This window comes from Physella acuta, unplaced genomic scaffold (assembly GCF_028476545.2).
Source record: "Physella acuta isolate Inbredline_101_S28 unplaced genomic scaffold, ASM2847654v3 ptg001338l, whole genome shotgun sequence".
NCBI classification, from domain to species: Eukaryota; Metazoa; Mollusca; class Gastropoda; family Physidae; genus Physella; species Physella acuta.
In genome coordinates, this window is record NW_026732853.1 from 264,889 (window position 1) to 292,151 (window position 27,263).

Below are 27,263 nucleotides of genomic sequence, written 5' to 3' on the forward strand. Positions count from 1 at the left end.
TGAATCAAACTTGGCCACACAAAAACAGAAAAACCCGGCACTCGGAAGTTGTAAATCTGTTCGACCAACCGAATTCTCCTACGTCAGCCGTACATTCGGCTACTCGTGGGTTAGGATTAGGGTTAGGATTAAGGTTAGGATTAGCTGCCGGGTCGTTAGAGCGCTCGAGGCTAAATGTAATTCTCTCCCCCAATATTTCTCGTTTCCTTATTTTTTCTCTCACCATTTCTCGGATTATTTCTATCTCGCCATTTTTCTTTCTCCATTTTGCACGGGAACTAAAAACGTGATTGTGATTGAATTGAGCTGTATATTGAGGTTTGCTGTATATTATGATTGAGCTGTGTATTGTGATTGAGCTGTATATTGAGATTGAGCTGTATATTGTGATTGAGCTGTATATTGTGATTAAGCTGTATATTGTGATTGAGATGTATATTGTGATTGAGTTGTATATTGTGATTGAGCTGTATATTGAGGTTTGCTGTGTATTGTGAATGAGCTATATATTGAGATTTTTTAGCGTGGTTGAGCTGTATATTGAGGGGATTTTAGCGTGATTTGATGTCTACACCATTTGAAAGTAAAGCTGTACTCTATTGATGGGGTGTTGGGCTGGAGGTGATAGTGATGTTGTACAGCATATTCTACCTCGGTGGATAGATACGTAAAGCGGTACAACTGTACTAAAAGGTTAACATGAATATGGAGGCGGGGGGGGGGAGCATTGATCTTTTGGACAAGGGGGTCGTTAATTGCTGACGTAGAATAGATCAGATCTATTTAGCGACATGGCAGTGGGGTCGTTTTAATCTGTGACGTATGTCCTAGATTAAGTCCTAGTTTAACGTGCAGGACTGTGTAAATCCCAAAAGATTGAGCCCTAGTTTAATGTGCAAGACTATGTTAATCCCACAAGATTAAGCCCTATTTTAATGTGCAGGACTGTGTTAATCCCAAAAGATTAAGTCCTAGTTTAATGTGCAGGACTATGTTAATCCCAAAAGATTAAGCCCTAGTTTAATGTTCAGGACTGTGTTAATCCCAAGATTAAGCCATATTTTAACGTGCAGGACTATGTTGATCCCCATACATGTTTTGCTCTCCACAACACCTGTCTGACGACACGACAGCTGCGCCTGTGTTTGACGGGTTACGTGTTTAGCTGAATGGATGCGGTGCCGCTCCGTTAAGTGGCTAGTTTACATGTGGGATATACAAGTAGACATGGGCAGATTTCCTTGTCGTAAGCTAAATTATATAACTGGTGGAAGCAGGTTATTAAAATATGCTGTAATGTCTAGACAACCCTGGGATTAAAGCCTGCTCTAATTACAAACCTAAGATTAACGCCTGCTTTAACGACAACCCTGGGATTGAGACCTATTCTAATGACAACCCTACGTTTAAAGCCTGCTCTAATGACAACCCTAAGATGAAAGCCTGCCTAGACAACCCTCCCTGTATAAGTAACACTTCCTCTCCTGTCCCCAACATAAGGGATCCAGCGATAAAATTATGACCTGTTTGAGATCAGGGTTATCACGTGACTGATAGCCTCAGCTTCACCGTGTGATTGTTTGTCTACATCACACCAAGTAATTCTAGCTGCCTATGGGGTCTGTGGTTCTCGTATCTTGGATGGATGTAAGGGGCAGAGTTTGACCACGTCGCTGTACACGTCGGCTTGTACACACCAAGTTAACCTGTACACACCAAGTTGACCTGTACACGTCCAATTGACCTGTACACACCAAGTTGACCTGTACACGTCCAGTTGACCTGTACACACCAAGTTAACCTGTACACATCCAGTTGATATGTACACGTCCAGTTGACCTCTATACGTCTATTTGATCTGTACACATCTAGTCGACATGTACACACCCAAGTGACCTGTACACATCCACTGCCGACATTTACAGATAAACTTTTTACATAATTTTTACCTGATCTTTGTGACCAGCTTTGACAGGTGTGCTGGGAAGATTCCTCCATCAAAACTACATCTGTGTTAGTATTGCATTCAGGTTGACGGACTTTATTCTAAGCACGCTAACTCGGCGACGATACTATAGTTCGTTTAGTGTGTTTCATGTTCGATTACACATTTATGATTCAGAAATAATTTTGCTATTTAGGTCGATAATTGAACGAGGCTCTGGCAACAGAGAGTCTGGGGGAATACCTGACTGAAATACGCCCTAAACCATTATTTTCCTCCCACAAGTGTGGGGAATGCCTGACTAATATACGTTTTAATCCATTATTTTCCTCCCACAAGTATGGGGAATACCTGACCGGTGTACGTCCCAATCCATTATTTTCTTCCCACATTTGATACTATGTGGGATTGTGGGCAAAGACTATCTTTAAAAATGTCACATTTTAGAGTTGTTTACGATTGAACATTGTTGTATTACACGGGAAACGAAGTCTGTCTTCATTGCGTGGGATTTTAAACTCCACATTTTTAAAAGAAAAAAGTAAACAAAAGCTGTGTATCTGCCTTCATTTGATACAAAGTTCAAATAATAAAAAAACGGGTAACCTAGAAAATATTTGTTTTTAAACTGAGTTGTTATTTCATTGTTAAAACCGGATATATTTACCGCGGCGACGGTGAATAACAAGTCAAACGACAGCCAACATTTATGAGATGGGGTCATGGCCGTCAATGGCATTGAGCTTACGGTCATTTGATGAGCTCTAAGCTCAGGGACGTTCTTCGGGCATTGGCTCTGAGCTTGCGAACGTTCTTCATGCATTAGCTCTGTGCCTACGGTCGTTTTTTATGTGAGCTCTGAGCTTACGGTCGTTTTTTAGGTGAGCTCTGAGCTTACGGACGTTCTTCGGGCATTAGCTCTGAGCTTAAGAAAGTTCTTTAGAAATTGCCTCTGAGCTTATGGAAGTTCTTTATATATTAGCTCTGTGTCTACGGTCGTTTTTTTAGGTGAGCTCTGAGCTTACGGACGTTCTTCAGATATTAGCTCTGTGCCTACGGTCGTTTTTTTAGGTGAGCTCTGAGCTTATGGGCGTTCTTCAGACATTATCTCTGAGCTTATGGGCGTTCTTCAGATATTAGCTCTGAGCCTACAGTCGTTTTTAGGTGAGCTCTGAGCTTACGGACGTTCTTCAGGCATTAGCTCTGAGCTTACGGTCGTTCTTCAGGCATTAGCTCTGAGCTTGCGAACGTTCTTCAGACATCAGCTCTGAGCTTATTGACGTTTTAAAATATGTGATGGGAACTCGGCCCCATCCGTAACATCGAGTATGTAATGTTTCTAATCCAATCTGGGCCTACTATCCAGTGGATATTACAACACATGTAGTGAATGTCACAATACATCCAGTGGATGTCACAATACATCCAGTGGATGTCACAATACATCCAGTGGATGTCACAATACATCCAGTGGATGTCACAATACATCCAGCGGATGTCACAATAAATCCAGCGGATGTCACAATACATCCAGCGGATGTCATAATACATCCAGCGGATGTCACAATACATCCAGTGGATGTCACAATACATCCAGTGGATGTCACAATACATCAAGTGGATGTCACAATACATCCAGTGGATATCACAATACATCAAGTGGATGTCACAATACATCCAGTGGATATCACAATACATCAAGTGGATGTCACAATAAATCCAGCGAATCTCTCACATAATGTTGTGACACTCAGGAGCAGAAAACAACGGCCCAATGATGCAAGTCCATGTGTGTTTAGTTGATGAAATATTTGAACTGGTCAAAAACTCAATTCCCAGGCCAATTGTGTATGTGTGCTAGCATGTCTCATATCGTCAGCTGGTGTATGGCTCCTGTATGTCTCATATCGTCAGCTGGTGTATGGCTCCTGTATGTCTCATATCGTCAGCTGGTGTATGGCACCTGTATGTCTCATATCGTCAGCTGGTGTATGGCTCCTGTATGTCTCATATCGTCAGCTGGTGTATGGCACCTGTATGTCTCATATCGTTAGCTGGAGTATGGCACCTGTATGTCTCATATCGTCAGCTGGTGTATGGCTCCTGTATGTCTCATATCGTCAGCTGGTGTATGGCACCTGTATGTCTCATATCGTCAGCTGGTGTATGGCTCCTGTATGTCTCATATCGTCAGCTGGTGTATGGCACCTGTATGTCTCATATCGTCAGCTGGTGTATGGCTCCTGTATGTCTCATATCGTCAGCTGGTGTATGGCACCTGTATGCCTCATATCGTCAGCTGGTGTATGGCACCTGTATGTCTCATATCGTCAGCTGGTGTATGGCTCCTGTATGTCTCATATCGTCAGCTGGTGTATGGCTCCTGTATGTCTCATATCGTCAGCTGGTGTATGGCTCCTGTATGTCTCATATCGTCAGCTGGTGTATGGCACCTGTATGTTAAAGCATATTAACAAGAAATTGGTTCAATGCCCGTAAATATGTCGACGGGTCTCACGTGAGTACCCATGTCATCTACGGGTCTCACGTGGGTATCCATGTCATCTACGGTTCTCACTTAGGTACCCATGTCATCGACGGGTCTCACGTGAGTACCCATGTCATCTACGGGTCTCACGTGAGTACCCATGTCATCTACGGGTCTCACGTGGGTACCCATGTCATCTACGGGTCTCACGTGAGTACCCATGTCATCTACGGGTCTCACGTGAGTACCCATGTCATCTACGGGTCTCACGTGGGTACCCATGTCATCTACGGGTCTCACGTGAGTACCCATGTCATCTACGGGTCTCACATAAGTACCCATGTCATCTACAGGTCTCACTTGGGTACCCATGTCATCTACGGGTCTCACGTGGGTACCCATGTCATCTATGGGTCTCACGTAGGTACCCATGTCAGCAACGGGTCTCACTTGGGTACCCCTGTATTTTATAGTTTTCAAGTTGTATAATTTCATGCTTTCTACATTTTAATTTTCCAACGTCAGCCTTTGAACTGTATAAATTGTTCTCTGTCTGTCCCCTTTTAAACGTGAGTTCATAAAGTCATCAAGAAATCCAGTGTTATGGCTAGACTTCCTGTTTTGTTTTAACCTTGACCTCCGCTTGACCTGTACTGTTATGCCAAGTGGCCATACTGTAAGCAAGTTGTAGGGTTTCTCTCATCAAACCTCAGTCGTCAGGGTTTATTGGCTGGACTTGCCATGATGTCACAGGCTAGGTGATGGTAACATCAGAATACAGTTTGTGATGATAAATAAGTTTATTCTAGTTTACGGTATCATCACGCTAGGTGATGGTAACATCAGTCTTCTTTACGTGATGGTAACATCAGTTAGTATTCTTTACGTGATGGTAACATCAGTCTTCTTTACGTGATGGTAACATCAGTTAGTATTCTTTACGTGATGGTAACATCAGTCTTCTTTACGTGATGGTAACATCAGTTAGTATTCTTTACGTGATGGTAACATCAGTCTTCTTTACGTGATGGTAACATCAGTCTTCTTTACGTGATGGTAACATCAGTCTTCTTTACGTGATGGTAACATCAGTCTATTCTAGGTAATGGTACTATCCATCTACTCTACGTGATGGTACTATCAGCCTACTCTAGATGCAAGTATCAAACCGCTCCCTAGAATGTAGCCTACTCGTTCATTGCGTGAAGCAGCGTCTTAAATTTATCTTCTGCCGGCTGGTTTAATCAATGTTTTAATTGTGTAAACTTAATTAGCTTTGTAACGTATCCTACTTGAAGGAGACTATAACGACAAGTTTAATCATGCAACCGTGGCATCTCTGGTGGGTGGAATGTGGTGTCATTCTGGTTCCGGTACGACGTGTCACTTAAGTATACACATTCTTGTTCGAATATCGAGACAGTTCTACGTGTCGACTACGTAGATATATTCTTGTTCGAATGGCGAGACAGGTATGCGTGTCAACTACCTATACACATTCTTGTTCGAATATCGAGACAGTTCGACGTGTCGACTACCTATACACATTCTTGTTCGAATATCGAGACAGTTCGACGTGTCGACTACCTAGACACATTCTTGTTCGAATCTCGAGACAGTTCGACGTGTCGACTACCTAAAAACATTATTGTTCGAATATCGAGACAGTTCGACGTGTCGACTACACATTGTCTCGCTGAGTCTACTAGTATATAGACTCACTGTTCGCTAGCTCCACTGATTACACTGTGTATGTTCTTGTATGAAATCAACACCTGGCGTACCTAGCTCTTATTTAATGGCTAAAGACTTGGTGTGTTCTGTATAAATGTGCAGTTGTCTAAACAATATCATCGTGAAATAAATACTTTCTCTCTCTCTCTCAACCTCTGTGCATAAATCCCAACCTCAAACACCACCCCCTGGTTTTAAATCCCGTCACGACGCCCTGTTGGCTTAACCTCTAACACCCCACACCCCACTCCCTCCTGGAGCCGCCATCAACCCCTGCCCCACCCTGTTATTTCCCAGCATTCATTGCTGTTGTATCCATGTTTATCCCAACCCTCCCCCCCCCCCCCCACAATGCAGTGAAATCGTTGAACACAATGCGACGTTATGAGCTATCGATTGTACAGACTGCGGCGCCGTCTAGAGGCTATTGGCCTCTGTTCAAATCATCTTTCTAGTTTCCTTTCAAACAACTGTTTTTCAAACCATTTGCTGATACACTTGTTTACATATACACTTCAGGTTGATGAAATGCATGCACAAATATTATCAGAATGATCAATTTGATACTTATAACACCGCCCTAATAATAGTAACTTTTAGATCAGCAGTTTAAAATATAATTTTAAACTGATTTTTATAGAAAATTTTTTTATCTTTTTTTTATCATATTTATGTTGCTGCCAAATTTTGATCATACCTAACTGAACATTTTGTGAGAAATTGGTATAAACATATCCTATATATAACCAACTTTTTTATCATAGATTTTATCATACATTTTGTTCTATTTTTTAAATCTTATATTTTGTCACATTGTTAACATTCTTTTTCATTGAATGTTATCATATGGTCGCATAATAAAAATAATAAGAGATCATAAAAATACACCTTAAACTTATAATAAAATAGTGAAATATAAGGTACAATAAATGATACAATATTTGAAAATAATTAATAAGAATAATTAATCATAACAAGCGAAAAAAAATTAAAACTATGATAAATATAAATAGATTTTATAAATCTCCGTAATAGAAATATATGATAAAATATTTGATACGACTTTGAAAAAGACATTTTTATATATTTTTTAAAAATCATACATTCATCGTAAATGTTTGTGAGATGGTTTTGTCATAATATCTTTTTATCATTTATTTTCTCATTTTCCTCATATTTTTTTCCTCATAGTCAACACAAATGTAATTAATTATTGTACTCCCAGAACCACGGCTAACGATAATCCTCATTATTTAAAGGCAATTACTTTCTAAAACGGCCATTTTTTTCTGTTGTATTTTTTCGTATCTCCATTTACTAACCTGTGACTTATTAGTCTACTTGTCCCACCTAATATAGTAAGTGGGGGAGGGGGGTGACAGCTAAACTCTGCTGCCACTGTTTATTTGAAGCATCTATCGAACCAAGCAAAGTTAGTTTTGGAAATTAGCCCTCGGGCGTTTCATAATCAACCATTTTGATGTCGGGTTTAGCAACTTGTACAGAATGCCTGGAGGCGAATTCAGTCATCGAGTTCTCGCTCCAGATCTCGCGTGGTGTCGTCTGACGAGAAGTGCCGGCTACCGGCACAAGGCCTTGACTCACCAGCCGGGAGAATCATTTCCTACAGGCCGCAACAGCCGGCCATTGATCGGAAATTGGTTTTGACCCAAGCTTTCGTACAAAGTACTAGCTTTAATATGTTAAGAAAATCCCCCATCAGTATTCGTATCTTATTAGCTGTCAGAAAATCTATCCCAGCGCTGTCCAGACTTCTCCATCAGCTGAGTCTAATCTGGGGCGTCATTAAGTTATACCCCACCCCACCCCACACCCACACCCTGCTGCTTAACACTTGCCAATCCTCGCGCTCTGTAATTATTTATTATTTGTAAATAAACGCTGTAGGCCTATGAAAGCAGTCTCTCCCTCCCCACCCACCTAGCTCTCTAATCAAAGACTAGATTGTGAAAGGTTTGAGCTATTTCATCTTAATCAGCCGGTAAATCAACCTCAGGGGAGGGGGATAATCTTGTTTTTATAGTACAGGGTTGGGCTATGGTTGGAGTAGCTGGCAGGGTTGGCGTGGTTGACAAGGGTTTATGTGGTTGTATATGACACCCCACCCCTACAGACGTTTAGTGGGTAAATATCTGGCGTTTTCACTAAATGATGTGGTTCAACAGATGAAATTATAATTAGAGACACGTCTCGTCCTAACGATGGGGCGTGGGGGGGGGGGGGGGGGGTGTCTTGTTGACAACTGTAAAGATTAGAGACAAGCCTGGTCCTAATGATGGAGGGGGGGGGTGCGTCTTGTTTACAACTGAGACGCCTGTAGTTGAAGCTCTAAGAACTAATCTGGTGTAAGTCCAGTGTACGCTCATCCGGACTACTTTTGGTTATTGTTGCTACAGGCGTAGTGATATTTTCACTCACACGGGAGATTGGTCTTCTGTAGCTGTGTTTGGTTACAGCTGGACTGAGGTCTGATGGCTAGTCTGACATGAAGTCTGGGGTCAAAGTATGAACGGAAAGTTTGACGGCAAGTCTGAGGTCATGTTTGACGCTAAGTCAGAGTGCCATTTAAGTAACAAGTAAAGAAAAGTTAAATTGGGTTATGTATCGATATAGACCCTGAAAAGAGATAACATGGTATCGATGCTGGAACAAGCTATTATGGTATCGATGCTGGAATATTTCACTCACACGGGAGATTGGTTGTCTGTAGCTGTGGTAGATTAGCGCTGGGCTGGGGTCTGATGTCAAGTCTGATGTCAAGTCTGGGGTCAAGTCTGAGGTCAAGTATGAGGTCAAATCTGATGGAAAGTTAACAGGGTATCGGTGAATGAACACGCTAACATAGTATCGATGCTGGAACAAGTTAACATCGTATCGATGCTGAAACAAGTTAACATGGTATCGATACATGAACACGCTAACATAGTATCGATGCTGGAACAAGTTAACATGGTATCGATGCTGGAACAAGTTAACATGGTATCGATGCTGGAACAATCTAACGTGGCATCGATCCGTCCTGAGTGACAAGCAGATTATTGCATTTTAATCGTCTGCTAATTGGAAAAAACGAAACAATGGTGAGCCTAGTCATATGTGGCGGCTTTAGACGAGGCTTTGTCATATTTGTTTTGTCTTTCTCCGCCCGAACAACCATCTCCCCCGCTGTCCACAAAAGGATTACCCCGATTGTATTTCGTGTCTGGAATAACCTCCCTTACTAATCCGTCTTCAGTAATAAAAAAAAAATTTAAGACAATTTTTTTTAAAGATTGCACACGAACAATTTGAACAAGTTAAGAGTTTAAGGTTCGTTTTTTTTTTTCGAAGTTTCCGAAAAACAAATTTAACCAATGTCCGCAAATACAATTACCGGACGGCGGAGCACACTGCGCGCATGCGTGTTGATATAGCTTCGTGTTGACGATCGTGCAGGAGTAATTCGGTTGTCACGTGGACAAATGACGTAAACAGTTGAGATCGAACTACGTGGCGAACAAACTATTTTCGTTTCGTGGAATTTCTGGCATGATCTTCGTGAAAAACGGGAAATTTTCCCGACCAATGCTCGTGAAAGAAATATCTCGACGGCTCTTCAATAAAGAAAAAAATTACCGTTCACCAATGTAGAAATCTTGTCAACAACAAGAAATAGCTAGTCGATTTTGTCACTGAAGTATTGAAACTGTGAAGTGCATGTGTTTATAAAACAACGGTCATTATTTTAAAACTATGTGATGGATGGTTGTGGTGTGATTGTGGTATTGGTGGTCTGTGATAGTGGTCTGTGTTGGTGGTATGTGATGGTGGTCTGTGATGGTGTCTATGATTGTGTCTATGATTGTGTCTATGGTGGTAGTCTGTGATTGTGTCTGTGATGGTTGTCTGTGATGGTGGTCTGTGATTGTGGTATTGGTGGTCTGTGTTGGTGGTCTGTGATGGTGGTCTGTGATAGTGGTCTGTGTTGGTGGTCTGTGATGGTGGTCTGTGATGGTGGTCTGTGATGGTGGTCTGTGTTGGTGGTCTGTGATGGTGGTCTGTGTTGGTGGTCTGTGATGGTGGTCTGTGTTGGTGGTCTGTGATGGTGGTCTGTGTTGGTGGTCTGTGATGGTGGTCTGTGATGGTGGTCTGTGTTGGTGGTCTGTGATGGTGGTCTGTGATGGTGGTCTGTGATGGTGGTCTGTGTTGGTGGTCTGTGATGGTGGTCTGTGATGGTGGTCTGTGATGGTGGTCTGTGATGGTGGTCTGTGATTGTGTCTGTGTTGGTGGTCTGTGTTGGTGGTCTGTGATGGTGGTCTGTGTTGGTGGTCTGTGATGGTGGTCTGTGTTGGTGGTCTGTGATGGTGGTCTGTGATGGTGGTCTGTGATGGTGGTCTGTGATGGTGGTCTGTGATTGTGTCTGTGATGGTGGTCTGTGTTGGTGGTCTGTGATGGTGGTCTGTGATGGTGTCTGTATTGGTGGTCTGTGATTGTGTCTGTGTTGGTGGTCTGTGTTGGTGGTCTGTGTTGGTGGTCTGTGATGGTGGTCTGTGTTTGTGTCTGTGTTGGTGGTCTGTGATTGTGTCTGTATTGGTGGTCTGTGATGGTGGTCTGTGATGGTGGTATTGGTGGTCTGTGATGGTGGTCTGTGTTGGTGGTCTGTGATTGTGTCTGTGATGGTGGTCTGTGATGGTGGTCTGTGTTGGTGGTCTGTGATGGTGGTCTGTGATGGTGGTCTGTGATGGTGGTCTGTGATGGTGGTCTGTGATGGTGGTCTGTGATGGTGGTCTGTGATGGTGGTCTGTGATGGTGGTCTGTGATGGTGGTCTGTGATGGTGGTCTGTGATGGTGTCTGTGATGGTGGTCTGTGATGGTGGTCTGTGATGGTGGTCTGTGATGGTGGTCTGTGATTGTGTCTGTATTGGTGGTCTGTATTGGTGGTCTGTGTTGGTGGTCTGTGATGGTGTCTGTGATTGTGGTATTGGTGGTCTGTGATGGTGGTCTGTGATGGTGGTCTGTGATGGTGTCTGTGATGGTGGTCTGTGATGGTGGTCTGTGATGGTGGTCTGTGATGGTGGTCTGTGATGGTGGTCTGTGATGGTGGTCTGTGATGGTGGTCTGTGATGGTGGTCTGTGTTGGTGGTCTGTGATTGTGTTTGTGATTGTGGTATTGGTGGTCTGTGATTGTGTTTGTGATGGTGTCCGTGATTGTGTCTGTATTGGTGGTCTGTGATGGTGGTCTGTGATGGTGGTCTGTGATGGTGTCTGTGATGTTGGTCTATGATGGTGGTCTGTGTTGGTGGTTTGTGATGGTGGTCTGTGTTGGTGGTCTGTGATGGTGTCTGTGATGGTGGTCTATGATGGTGGTCTGTGATGGTGGTCGTGATGGTGGTATTGGTGGTCTGTGTTGGTGGTCTGTGATGGTGGTCTGTGTTGGTGGTCTGTGATTGTGTCTGTGATGGTGTCTGTGATGGTGGTTCCTGTTGGTGGTCTGTGATGGTGGTCTGTGTTGGTGGTCTGTGATGGTGGTCTGTGATGGTGGTCTGTATTGGTGGTCTGTGTTGGTGGTCTGTATTGGTGGTCTGTGATTGTGTCTGTGATGGTGTCTGTGATGGTGGTTCCTGTTGGTGGTCTGTGTTGGTGGTCTTTGATGGTGGTCTAAGCTGGTGGTATATTCTGGTCCACTAAGTATCTGAGTAGAACATTCAGCCATCTAAGTCCGACCTGGGTACTCTAACAACTGCCAGGGTCCTCACTTGTTCTGCAGCTCGCCAGAGGGCAGCAGTCTCGTATCGAATGCTGTTGCTATTTGTGGAGACGGGAGAAATCAAGACTGGACAGTGGGGAAAGGTCAAGCAGTGATTGATGGGAATCGGGGCATGCGGTTTGTTACAGGGTACCCGATGACGTTTGTTACAAGGTACCCAATGCCGTTTGTTACAAGGTAGCTGCGACTTTTCTGGAAATTATTCCAGTTTTGTGTGCACGAAAAAAACTGTTGTTTTTTAATTGAGTAGCCTGCATTAAATTAAAGCAAATATAAAGACCTCAAGAAATTATCAAAACTGACACACTATGATATAATCTACTAGCGGGGTAAAATCCACAAATAGCATAAAATTATGCCCAGACCACTATCCCAACTGATGAATGTTTGTCTATACAAATAGATCTCCCTCTCATACGCTACATTACCCCCACGGGAACTCTAAACATCAACCCCCCCCCCTTGTATAACAGAATGAAAATAATGTAACTAGCCCCCACATAGATAAATAATTTTATAACAAAAGCCAGAGACATGGGAATCAATATGGAGCCACCATTCCTACATTACGACGGTAGCTTTGATGTCACGTTGAAATTAGCGTAAATCATAGCCATAAACGTTAAGCGTGAAACAGGTAAATCATAGCCATAAAACGTTTAGCGTGAAACAGGTAAATCATAGCCATAAAACGTTTAGCGTGAAACAGGTAAATCATAGCCATAAAACGCTAAGCGTGAAACAGTAAGACAGAACTCACAACTACATCCAGCTTTTCAAAACGACCTAAACATCCGTAACAAATAAACTCAAAAGAAAAGTTAGCTCCTATGATATAACCAATAAACTCAAAAGAAAAGTTAGCTCCTATGATATAACCAATAAACTCAAAAGAAAAGTTAGCTCTTATGATATAACCATAAAAAGCGAAGCTATTAAACAAAGCGCGCAGCAGCTTAAGCAGATCATTGAGTCGTTTGACGACATCAAGCACCTACAGATCTCATCATCATCAAGAGGCATCAACATCTACAGTGAACCAGATCAAATCATCATTTAACAACATCTAGCGACATCATCATCTAGTGTGACAGGGAGTTGAACCAGATCACATCATTATTCAACAATATCTAGCGACATCATCATCCGCCCTGATGATACATCAACGCCCTTGCGAACATTACCAACGTAACTGAAGCCCTAATATAATGAACTGTTAAAGTCGAGGAGCAAATCTTCGAACGGGGTTGGACACGAACGAAAAGTGTACATGGGAATCTCTTATATGACAGCACGGGCCAGTAAATCCTCATTCAGCGCGCTCCACAAATCGACAGTTAAGTGTTAACGTCTCTCATATTAACGCCGGCCGTGATGAATGATGTGCGGCATGCTAAACATCCACACATCATCAGCCTGGGATGGCCCGATGATTGCCACACTAAACATCCACACATCATCAGCCTGGGATGGCCCGATGATTGCCACACTTTGTACGGACGCGAGACGTTTCGCACCTCACGGCCACAACTCGTGCGGCTAATCCATCAATTAACACACAGCCCAGTCCTGACCACGGTGAGTACTGACTCGGGGGAACACCGACACTCACTGCAGGCTCGCTCATTGATCACCCACTCTCACGGGGACACGGAGGTTCGAGCCGGAAATAACCTTTAACCCTGGAACAAGACCTATCCTATCATCTAGTGTCCATTAGTACCCCAGCCCGCCGTTTACATAATGGAATTTGATCATTTCTCAAGCAAAATACAGTTCATAAACATTCGGTCACGTGAGCAAGCCATTACATCCTGTCCAATGATAAACAATGGCACGTGACCTACCTGTTATCTGTCGATTTTTTTTCGCTTTGTAACTTTTTGTGTACCGCCCGCGGCGACATTATTTACAATCATATTGTGAGCCATAAATTTTTTTTGTCATAATGAAAATGACCGGATATGACGCTAAAGCTGGATTAAAGCGGGGTTATGTCGGTACTGTGTGTATTGTCAGTGGAAATAATGTCTTTAATCTTATGTGCGTGTTGAGACGACAAAATGTTGACAGAAATGATCGGAGACAACAAAATGTTGACTGAAATGATCGTGTGATAGGAGACAACATAATGTTGTCAGACAGAACGATGAACTCCATATATTGGGAACGACGGAAAGGTCGGGCGAGAGAGCGTTTGGTTGGTAACTCCAAAAGTCCCGAGTTCGAACCTTCGGCCAGACGAGGCTCGTTAGCTTGGAACAGCCACCCAATTTGGAAAGAAAACTCCCAAATCAAACAATTGTTGCCTTGCATTTTGTTTATAATTGGGTCGGAAAAGGCTTAGGTAGCAAATCTAGAAAGTAAACTAAAGTTGAGTCAACAGGTAATAGGTCGCCTGTGATAGGTCGCCTAACATAATGATAAATAGAAAATTTATCAGAAGGGGTGGGTGCGATATTCTAGGTTACATCACGGGTGACACGTGACCTAGTGACGCCACTGGTTGAACCTTTCATCCTGTTGTAGGCATGAAACGTGACCACGGTTAAACTCAACATTGGATCACAGACCAGAAACACAGCTTAGGATGGTGTGATTTCAATCAGAAAATCGTAATGTGATCGACGAACTGAAGTGTGATCTACGAACCGAAGTGTGATCAACGAACCGAAGCGTGATCAACGAATCGAAGTGTGATCTACGAACCGAAGTGTGATCTACCAATCGGGGTGTGATCAACGAACCGAAGCGTGATCAACGAATCGAAGTGTGATCTACGAACCGAAGTGTGATCAACGAACGAACCGAAGTGTGATCAACGAACGAACCGAAGTGTGATCAACGAACGAACCGAAGTGTGATCAACGAACCGAAGTGTGATCTACGAACCCTAGCGTGATCTACGAACCCTAGCGTGATCTGCGAATCAAAGTGTGATCAAACAAGCGCGAGGTGTTAAAACGGACCACGTGATCTGGTTTGGCGGGTTTTCTAGCGTTGATCCTCCTTATATCCTCCACTCTATTTTCATTGAGCGCTTTATTAACTCCAGTCAGGCGGAACAACTGGATGGTTCAATGTAGCGTGGTGGTGTATTGTTTGTAGCACATCATGTGACCTACGCACGAGCGCAGGGTCAGCCAATCGATGGCCTGATACAAGAAAGACAAAGGAAGAAATCTGGCTACCACAATATTCTCGAAATTTCTAGAAATCGATATCTGTATGTAACATATGCACCCAGGTAGATAGCACAGGTGAAAATGTTACAATAGTAACGATACACGAAACACGTCTTTCTGTCCGCTTGCTGTATAGAGGTCAGAGCCACGTGACATGATATTTTATAGGGCTCAGAACCATGTGCCTACTTGAAAAAAAAAGGTTTATACGGGTGAGAGATCGACACGGGCTATGTTTTGATACCGGCAGAACACTGGCATGAACTTAAGGCGGACATGACCACATTGACCAAATTGACCAAATTGACCAACATTACAATTTTTCCAGAGTGCAAAGTTTCCCCAGTGTGTATTATTCAACGTGGCTATGTTTTACGCACGTAATTTTGGAGTTTGTCATTTTAGATTAAGTTTTCTTGTAACGCATGCCAAAAATTATTTATCTCATACCTCGATGCAATGATAGACATATTTTTTTCAATGCACCGAAATGTTTAATACATTATTTCTTTCCTTTATTTTATTCAAAGAACCACATTCCACTGAAAATTATGTCAAATAATATTTTAAATCTAAAATTGAATCATTATCGTATCTTTTTTTTTTGTAAACATTTTTACAGCAGAGTATCAAAACGACATTGTTCGGGGTAGATTTAAGAAATCCTGTATGGGTTAAGGTAGTTCCGTCCAGCATGCGAGCTATTGAACGTCCATTGAGCATTTAGCCTGCAAATGAAAATCTATTGAACGTCTTACTGTACTAGATCTAGATTAGGTCTATCTAGCTTGTAAGCTACTAAGCGCCCATTGAACATCTCTCTGTACTAAATTAGGTCTATCTAGCTTGTAAGCTACTAAGCGTCCATTGAACATCTCTCTGTACTAAATTAGGTCCATCTAGCTTATAAGCTACTAAGCGTCCATTGAATATCTCTCTGTACTAAATTAGGTCCATCTAGCTTGTAAGCTACTAAGCGTCCATTGAATATCTCTCTGTACTAAATAAGGTCCATCTAGCTTGTAAGCTACTAAGCGTCCATTGAACATCTTACTGCACTAAATTAGGTCTGTCTAGCTTGCGAGCTACTAAGCGTCCATTGAACATCTCTCTGTAGTAAATTAGGTCCATCTAGCTTGTAAGCTATCGAACCCCCACTGACCCCCTCCCCTTATAATAAACAAGCTCCGCCCAGCCCGCGCGCTACCCCATGTTTCTATTATTTAGAGTGCACGTGTTGACGTGACTACCCATTCCGTGCGCCAACAAGAGAGATCAGTCCGGCCGTCATTAACTAAAACACGGTCCCAGACAAACAACACGTACGGCGGTCTGAAGATTCTCCGCAGACTTCCGCTTCCAGAAACATCCTCGTGTCTGGAGATATGCGCCAATCACAATCCTGATTGCCTCTTTGTTTACGCTGTCCGTCATGTGGTCAGTTTTTGGTACAAACCTGACCTCCTGACACGTCATGTCCGGTGTTCAGGATCAAACTCTACGATTGGACAATTTCTCCGTGCACTTTAGCTATGGCTGGTGATGGGTAATTTTTGCTGTCTCTTGTTGTACCTCATTTTTTTTACATGTGTCGCACTGGTAAACAAATAGGTTGCTCGCTATGCATGAGATGTTGTAGTGGCGCTTGTTAGCCGAAACAGAGTTGGGTGGTTTTTGTATAGACAATGTCTAGATGTACTGTTGTCTATAGTGTTGTCTAGATGTACTGTTGCTGAAGTGTTTTCTCTGAAAGCGTGTCAGGTTGAACCATACTCACATGTTTACTTTGGTGTGGGTGTCCAGTGCTTGTCAATCAAATGTGTCACGTGTCACTAGGCTTTGTGTTGGACATAGGTTACAACAGCAGGTGTTGGTGACAGATGCGTCATAAGATGGTCAGACAGAGGCGTCATGGGATGGTCAGACAGTGGCGTCATGGGGTGGTCAGACAGTGGCGTCATAAGATGGTCAGACAGAGGCATCATGGGATGGTCAGACAGAGGCGTCATGGGATGGTCAGACAGAGGCGTCATGGGATGGTCACACGGCGTCATGTGATGGTCAGACAGTGGCGTTATAAGATGGTCAGACAGAGGCATCATGGGATGGTCAGACAGTGGCGTCATGGGATGGTCAGACAGAGGCGCCATGGGATGGTCAGAGGCGTCATGGGATGGTCAGAGGCGTCATGGGATGGTCAGACAGATGCGTCATGGGATGGTCAGACAGTGGCGTCATAGGATGGTCAGACAGATGCGTCATGGGATGGTCAGACAGAGGCGTCATGGGATGGTCAGATAGTGGCGTCATAGGATGGTCAGACAGATGCGTCATGGGATGGTCAGACATAGGCGTCATGGGATGGTCAGACAGATGCGTCATGGGATGGTCAGACAGAATCAGAGGCGTCATGGGATGGTCAGACAGTGGCGTCATAGGATGGTCAGACAGATGCGTCATGGGATGGTCAGACAGAGGCGTCATAGGATGGTCACACGGCGTCATAGGATGGTCAGACAGATGCGTCATGGGATGGTCAGACAGTGGCGTCATAGGATGGTCAGACAGATGCGTCATTAGATGGTCACACGGCGTCATGAGATGGTCACACGGCGTCATGGGATGGTCAGACAGGCGTCATGGGATGGTCAGACAGTGGCGTCATGGGATGGTCAGACAGATGCGTCATGGGATGGTCAGACAGATGCGTCATGGGATGGTCAGACAGAGGCGCCATGGGATGGTCAGACAGTGGCGTCATAAGATGGTCAGACAGAGGCATCATGGGATGGTCAGACAGAGGCGTCATGGGATGGTCAGATGCGTCATGGGATGGTCAGACAGATGCGTCATGGGATGGTCAGACAGATGCGTCATGGGATGGTCAAACAGATTCGTCATGAGATGGTCAAACAGATTCGTCATGGGATGGTCAGACAGAGTCGCCATGGGATGCTCAGACAGAGGCGTCATGGGATGGTCAGACAGAGGCGTCATGGGATGGTCAGACAGAGGCGTCATGGGATGGTCAGACAGATGCGTCATGGGATGGTCAGACAGAGGCGTCATGGGATGGTCAGGCAGGCGTCATGGTATGGTCAGACAGAGGCGTCATGGGATGGTCAGACAGATGCGTTATGGGATGGTCACACGGCGTCATGGGATGGTGAGATAGAGGCGTCATGGGATGGTCAGACAGAGGCGTCATGGGGTGGTCAGACAGAGGCGTCATGGGATGGTCAGGCAGAGGCGTCATGTCCAAAGTCTGAAGCGTACCCATATTGGGGAGAAATATTTTGAAGCCAAACTCCATTTTCAGTTCAATCTTTAGTGGCGACCTACTGTAAAATCTTTAGTGGCGACCTACTGTAAAATCTTTTGTGGTGCTGGTCTATACCACAGGGCTAGCATTGCTCAAATTTAGACAAATTGTGTAGGCGGCTTTGTAACGCATATCTATTTAAACAACAGGCATCCTGCCTAAATGTGGAATCTATAGTCCCTTTGTACAGTTTAGTGGTTTCATGTTGGCGGCGATGTTTTTAATTAATACTTACACATCTATGTTGGACCGATGTTTTAATTAATACTTACACATCCATGTTGGTGCGATGTTTTAATTAATACTTACACATCTATGTTGGTGCGATGTTTTAATTAATACTTACACATCTATGTTGGTGCGATGTTTTAATTAATACTTACACATCTATGTTGGTGCGATGTTTTAATTAATACATACACATCTATGTTGGGGGCGATGTTTAAGTTAATACTTACACATCTATGTTTTAGCGATGTTTTAATTAATATTTACACATCTATGTTGGGGGCGATGTTTAAGTTAATACTTACACATCTATGTTTTAGCGATGTTTTAATTAATACTTACACATCTATGTTGGTGCGATGTTTTAGTTAATACCTACACATCCATGTTGGTGCGATGTTTTAATTAATACTTACACATCTATGTTGGTGCGATGTTTTAGTTAATACCTACACATCTATGTTGGTGCGATGTTTTAATTAATACTTACACATCTATGTTGGTGCGATGTTTTAATTAATACTTACACATCTATGTTAGAGCGATGTTTTAATTAATACCTACACATCTATGTTGGTGCGATGTTTTAATTAATACTTACACATCTATGTTGGTGCGATGTTTTATTCCCATCTGCCTTGCAAGTCTTGAAATGTATTTCAGGAAGAAAAATGAGAAATCTTTCCGGAGTTTTGTTTTCACCCCGACCGAACCAGCATTGATCTTGTTCTTCCTGTGATTTATTTCATCCTGGAGTGTCACGTTTTTTGCTCATTCAAAGAATTTGATGAAAAACTTGGCTGGAAGTGATTCGATAGGTTTTTTTTAAATAAGCTTTTCCCTTCGTCGAAGGATTTATACAATTAATAACAATCAAATAACAGCATCGGTTTCCGCGTGAGAATTGATCGTCTCCAGTTTAACATGATCTAATTGGATTAGCTTATCGCTTAAGTTTCGTCAAATGATGGAGTTGAGGTAGGGGGGGGGGTGTCAGGTTTGGGGTTGGCGTCTGAAGAATGTGCTCAGTCTGCCAGCTCAGCAATGTGCGGGTAGTTCGTATTTAGATGTCTGTTGTGTAATTCTGAAGTAAGTTTGCCAGTGACGGGTACCGGTCAGTTTATTAGTGACGTATATTGGTCAGTTTATTAGTGACGTATATTGGTCAGTTTACTAGTTATGTGCATTCGTCAGTTGCTAAATGATGTGCGTCGACAACTGATGTGTTGGTCAGTCCTGATTTGTGTTGGTCAGTCAATTAAGTGATGTGTGTTTTCCACTACTGACTTCTACTGTGTTAGTTATGACCCCCCCCCTGTCAGTCATTACGTATGTTGGTCAGTCATTACGTATGTTGGTCAGTCATTCCGCACGTTGGTCAGTCATTACTTATGTTAGTTAGTTATTACGCATGTTGGTCAGTCATTACGTATGTTGGTCATTCATTACGTATGTTGGTCAGTCATAACGTATGTTGGTCAGTTAATATATGTGTTGAAGCGTGACCCCATGTACAACCCATATAAACTGGCCCCAACGTTTCTCTCTCCAGGAGCGATGCTGTATACATCAAGACATTTGGCGACCTTCTAGAACGTTCACAGACCTTCTGTCAGGTAATACTACTTTATCATTTACCTAGCGCTAGTGACGTCACGTCCTGTTACCTTCATGTACCATCTGACTCTATGGGTTACCTGCTCTTGTGTCTAGACCAGCATTGAGAACTAAAAACCCACGTGGTTCGTAGGAAATCACGTGACAAATGTAACCTGATTGGTTACATTTAGCTTAAATTGAGTGGAATTAACTGAACCGTGACGAATAAAGCTTTCAGACTAAGTTTAGATCTAATGACCTAATTAAGTTATAGCAGTTGTATTTATTTATTTGACGTAGGTATTTGACCGCAAGTTGAGGAAGTGTTTTAAATACTGTGTTGAAACAGTTAAAGCTCAGTACTCATTATGGCTGAGCGACAATAGTCTCAGTTGAAGCAGGACTAGAACCCGCCACATTTTGACAAAACATCTTCTCACGGCTGGTCGACGTTTGTTATTTATTTTTGCTGCAGCTGTCATTCCTAATGTCGCCGCTGACATTCTTTGTGTGTCCCCCCCTCACATGTCAAGAGATGAATGTCACATCACGTGTCAGCGGACTCTCCATGTCACATCGCGTCACATCAATTGTTTTCATTTTTACAAGATCTTTTCACCTGTCAACACCTGTCACGTGATTGGTTGTCACCTGTATGCAGCTGTTATTTGATTGGCTACAGTCTGAAACGTATTGTGTGTCATTTGATTGGCTACCGTCTGAAACGTACTGTGTGCCATTTGATTGGCAACCGTCTGAAACGTACTCTATGCCATTGGTTATAAATTATACTTCGTGCTTAGGGCCCCCCTATAAACAAATGGAAAATAGATTTTTGATATTTGGGTTTTTTGTTCTATATTTTTATGTGTCAGCCACCCTCCCCCAAACAATAGGAATATGTAACGTGTCACCCCCTCCCCCAAACTATAGGAATATGTAACGTGTCACCCCCTCCCCCAAACAATAGGAATCTGTAAAGTGTCACCCCCTACCCCAAGTAATAGAAGGCTGTAATGTATCATCCCCCTCCACTACCATTAGCAGTCTCACCCCCCTCTCTCCCACCTCCCCCCCCCTAAATCTAGACCTAACCACCACCTCTCGCCCCACCACCCGTTTCTATTAGAATAGAAACCACGCACCCGCTACACCTAATAGCCGAAAACAATTTACTCGTACCCCACCCGCCCCTAATTCACTTAGGTCCTAATTTTAGAAGATTTCTGCAAATGCATCGAGTTATTTTTGGCAGTAGAAAAACGCCAGCGAACTAAATAAAACCTAAGTACCGTTTATATCCGTGTGAACGACCTTAATGTCAAACTAAATTGTTGGTACAAAACTGGTGACAAATTACAACATCGTACGATGACGTCATCTGCTATTTCTGTGCCTACGTATTTTTCTGAATGTATATTAAGCAAACGAATGGCACGGTGAGGGGTTTTACGTTTATCGTCAACAGCAGCCATTAATCCGGCAAGGCAAAGACAACATGGCGTCTGCCGACCGGAAATAAGGAACGACGTTGTGAAAACTTCAAAGAGAACCGTGTGTTGTTTATCGGGATCTTGTAATTATTTCCCCCTAGGTGATCTGTTGGTACTTTATTGATTCGTTTAGAAACAGCAGAAAGTTGTGATAAACTAAATCCAGCAGAAAGTATTGATACGTTAAATACAGCAGAACGTATTGATACACTAGACCAAACAGAAAGTATTGGTAAACTAAATCCAGCAGTAATTATTAATAAACTTAATCCAGTAGAAATTATGAACCAACTAAATAATTCGCTAGATAATTGACCAATTGATAATCTGAGTCCAGCAGAAAGTTTTGATGACATTAATTTGCTTGAGATATGTATGTGGGTATTTTAAACAATAAAACATTCAGTTAAGGACCAGAGGGTCTCAACAACGGAGGTGCTAAACTTACAAAATACCCGATCTGAAGAATAGATAGCATTTCCTGAGTATGAAAGAAAGCAAGAATTTACATATCGAATTCTTAAATGTTTATAGTGTCGAACACATTTCAAAGTATACATAATGTATGTAATTTTGGATACAAATTGTACCATAGAATTTTCTTTCAGTTTCGAACTTCCTGTTTTGGTGGTACTAACTAACCTCAGTGCTAATGACCGATACTAAAACGAAATTAATTCGCCTCAGGCTTTGGCTAGAATCTCGGCTAATTTAAACAATAGAAGCAAATTACAGCTTAAATCTTAATGAAAGGTTAGCAAAAGATAAAACTAAAAGCATTTTTTGTTCTTTTAATGGCGGTCTTATCCTACGACTAAAAGCCATCTTTTGCGAACTACAATTTGTCGTGCTTTATACAACTAAAGGCCAAATATTTATTTACAACTATTGACTTTTGTTTAAGACAAGTGGTAACCATCATTTCAAGACAAATGTCAGCCATAATTTTTGGATCACTATTGACCACCATATTTTGACTACTTTGGCCATTGATTCTGGACGGGCCATCATTTGTTGACGAATATTGGCCATAATTTGTGTACGACTATTGGTCACATTTCTGTACGACTGTTGACCCAGCTTGAGTAATATTGTAGTCAACCTTGATCTAGTACCCTCAAATGACGAATTTCTCCTGTAGTCAGCACCCAAACGGCAATGTATTACGTCACTCCCCGCCCTAGACCCGGTTAAAGGAATGTATTAGCCTATGAATGGCAACCTTCATCACTTGATGGCGTACAGGCCGACGCCGCGAGGCTGAATGAACCCATTTCTAGCCAACATCGCTCTCCAGCGATTGAAGTTGAAATAGATGTGAATCTAAGAATGATAATGTGCTGGAGGTTTTTGCTTTCAATTATTCCATCTTTTCAAGACAGGTCGTGTCTCAATCTATGTATATCGAATGTTTTCTATTTTAAAATTAAAATGACGCGATGGCTAGTAATGGAAAACAGCGCATTGTGGAGTCCTGTGTTTTTTAAATTCAAATTAGAGGCCTGCGTCTTTAAAATACAAAATAGAATTATCTTTTCAGATTTTTTTTTATTATTATTCGCAAATGTAATTTTATTTTGTGGTTTGAGCATATATTTCTTGTAAATCGTTAACTTTAACGATAAATCTGGTTCACAAAGGGTCACGAGATCTCGTTGTACGTGCGTTGATTATGTCGACCAACTTCAACATTCGTTGCTGATTTTTTTTTCTGAGCATATCATTATAAAAACGTTTTTAGCATCCAAAATGAGATGTAATTGCGTGTTGAAATAATTAGCCAGATTCTGTTTGTATGCTAATTAATTCATTGGGAGGCTTTACCTTAAAAATGTACAAGAATGTGTTTCTAGAATGAAGAAGAAAAAAGTCAACCCTATAACTTGACATCAGGGGTTTTGTATGAAAACATCAAAGATTTAGTCTAGAATGACGTCATTATTGAGTGCAGAAATATCTGCCAAAGCCTAGAAGCTCTACAGCTGTTGGAGTAAAATGGTAGGCGACACCTGGCCAGGTTTTTGTAACGATGTGTGTCACGTGAAGAGCTACAAGATGCCAGGTTGTGTTATGAAAAATTGCCGGATTGAAAATACGAACTTAGTTAGCTTCCATACAACGGGCTATTATTTCCTGTCGTCACGTGCACGCATGCGCATTGATTTCTGTTTTCTAAGAGACTTATCTTATTTAACGCAATCTTTTATATTCCATTTTAAGAAAGAAAAAATTTTTTAAACATTCATAAAATTACCCTATTAAATCTTGCGGAGGATTATCAAGTATAGCTCATCTTTTACGATGACCCCTGCGTATGAAGGGCTAGTGTGTTCAGCACCATGCCCACCCTTCTTTACCTTCCCTAATGTGGTTCACATCAGACCGGGTGGACACAGCGACGATACACAGACTCGAGCCCACGTTTTTGAAATCTAGACTTCCGGGTTAGTGGAGCTCTCTACTTCCTGGCCACGCCCCCTCATCTGGGATCTTTCTCATTAGGTCAATAAGTCTCAAAATAGCCGATTGTTTTCCGTTCATGATATTTTCTGTACTTTTGATGTATCATTTTTACAACACTATCCATATTAGATATTACACGAGTGACCCGTAGTAATATTGTTTCGTTAAAAAACAGCTAACCGTAAACAAACAGAAAACGATAAACAAACAACGGACCGTTAAAAATAAGCAAATCGTAAATAACAGACACCGGAATTGATCACAATCTTAACTCCGCTGGCTCTAAGAAAGGGGGGAAAAGACCGGATGCTACTGACATATATGGTCAAGTAATGGCGGCAAATTAACCCCCCAGGACCAGACTAAACAGTAGCTTTCTCTTCCGGCGAACTGGCCAGTCCCGGGGAATCAGAAGTCTCCTCCAGGACGTCATAGGTCTCTGTTGACAAACATGGGTCGTCAACAAATTAGAAATCTAGACTTAAAGTACACGTGTTCGGCTGAAACTGGTTCCCTTGGTCTTACATACACGAGGATTTAAATAACGCCATCATGTTTACTGATATAATGGATATCATATGGTATCATTAATGTGTATCCTTACATATGGTATCATAAATGTATATATTTATATGTTATCCTTAACGTATATTCTTACATATAGTGTATAAGTCAATAATGAAAGTAAATGTATTGTGTATTGTACCTAGTGAAATTATATTCTTTGTAATGAAAACCGTGTTCCCGTCTTTCTTTGAAACCCGTACGTTTATAAAACTTCACTAGCCTTATGTTATAATTCCGTGATTTGTGATTTTTAGCGAGCAGATTTGATTGATTATTATTTTCTTGTCAGTTTACGCTAAGCGGCTAACAAGTTAAATTGTAAGGTGTATGCGTCAATATACAAAATAATCTTAAAAAGTATTATGTGGTGCCTAAAATTTAGGGTTACCCAGCCCTGGAGTTCTTTAATATAACATTCCCTAACCCCAGGGTAGCCAATCAGGTTTGTGGGCTGCGTCTAGTTGAGTCTACATGATATCAAGGTTTTGCCCGCAAGCGCGACATTAAAGACTTGGTCATATCGAAAGTGAAAATACATCTCCCTGAAAGCTTCGGGAATGTCCGCTGTATTATCCAACGTAATCGAATTTAGAAGCTGTAAAACAAAATGTACGCCACATAGGGGCAGATAAAGCATGTCAGAAAACAAGAAACCAGGGGAGATGATCAGTTTAATATCAGCAGCCGAGAACATGAGAAAACGAGCCATTTGGGCGCTGTAAGGCGGACTTCAATAAAACACGAATACAAATGACATCACTCGCACATCAAACATCATCCCAAAGATGTATCTTTTACTGCTGGGGTTTATTGCATGATAAAATGTTACCCTAGACATTTTATTGCGACTTTATTGCCGGTTGGTTTCCCTGATTCCGCTCTAACAACCACCATCACCCATTCATATCCCTGCTGTCTTGTCATGCTGCCAGTTGATGTGCAACTCATAAACTCCATTACCTGCTAACTTGTCATGTTGAATGTGGATGTGCAACTCATAAACTCCATTACCTGCTAACTTGTCATGTTTAATGTGGATGTACAACTCATAAACTCCATTACCTGCTAACTTGTCATGTTTAATGTGGATGTACAACTCATAAACTCCATTACCTGCTAGCTTGTCATGTTGAATGTGGATGTACAACTCATAAACTCCATTACCTGCTAACTTGTCATGTTGAATGTGGATGTACAAATCATAAACTCCATTACCTGCTAACTTGTTATGTTGAATGTGGATGTACAACTCATAAACTCCATTACCTGCTAACGTGTCATGTTGAATGTGGATGTACAACTCATAAACTCCATTACCTGCTAACTTGTTATGTTGAATGTGGATGTACAACTCATAAACTCCATTACCTGCTAACGTGTCATGTTGAATGTGGATGTACAACTCATAAACTCCATTACCTGCTAACTTGTTATGTTGAATGTGGATGTACAACTCATGAACTCCATTACCTGCTAACTTGTCATGTTGAATGTGGATGTACAACTCATAAACTCCATTACCTGCTAACGTGTCATGTTGAATGTGGATGTACATCTCTCATAAACTCCATTACCTGCTAACTTGTCATATTGCCTGTGGATGTACAACTCATGAACTCCATTACCTGCTAACTTGTCATGTTGAATGTGGATGTACAACTCATAAACTCCATTACCTGCTAACGTGTCATGTTGAATGTGGATGTACAACTCATAAACTCCATTACCTGCTAACTTGTTATGTTGAATGTGGATGTACAACTCATGAACTCCATTACCTGCTAACTTGTCATGTTGAATGTGGATGTACAACTCATAAACTCCATTACCTGCTAACGTGTCATGTTGAATGTGGATGTACATCTCTCATAAACTCCATTACCTGCTAACTTGTCATATTGCCTGTGGATGTACATCTTCATTGCCTTCTGTCTCGAAATGGTTGTTCATCACATAAACTCCATTACCTGCTAACTTGTCATGTTGCCTGTGGATTTACATATCCATTGCCTGCTGTCTCAAATATCGTTGTTCATCACATAAACTAGATGACCTGCTTTCTTGTCACATTGCTTGTTACTCCTCTCATAGAAATTATTTCCTGCTGTCCTATCATATTTGTTGATCTACATCTCCTAAACTTCATTACCTGCTATCTTGCCTGCAGGTTAAATAACCACATATGCTAAGTATAAACACCTGTTATAAACTCTAACATTGAGAGCCAATGAAAGACTTTTAAAATTATGACAAAAACTGATCGCTTAATTTACATCATACAAAGATAAATTTAGTAACCCATTTCAAAATAACGTTGTACAATTCTATGCACAATACTGCACTTCAATACTGTTCTGGGGCCCTCCCCACCCTGAAATGGACCCAGACGCACCCACCTCCCAACCCTGAAATGTACCCAGACGTACCCACATCCCCACCCTGAAATGTACCCAGACGTACCCACATCCCCAC

The 27,263-nt window shown here is 42.0% G+C and overlaps 1 protein-coding gene across 1 annotated transcript in view; it reads left to right on the plus strand.

Moving 5' to 3' along the window:
- LOC131958587 (G-protein coupled receptor 183) overlaps positions 1-27,263 on the plus strand; it is an 89,464-nt gene that overhangs the window by 27,964 nt on the left and 34,237 nt on the right. Inside the window, exon 2 of the mRNA XM_059323689.1 lies at positions 20,222-20,285. The gene's annotated coding sequence lies outside the window, so the exon portion shown is untranslated. The remainder of the gene's footprint in view (positions 1-20,221; positions 20,286-27,263) is intronic.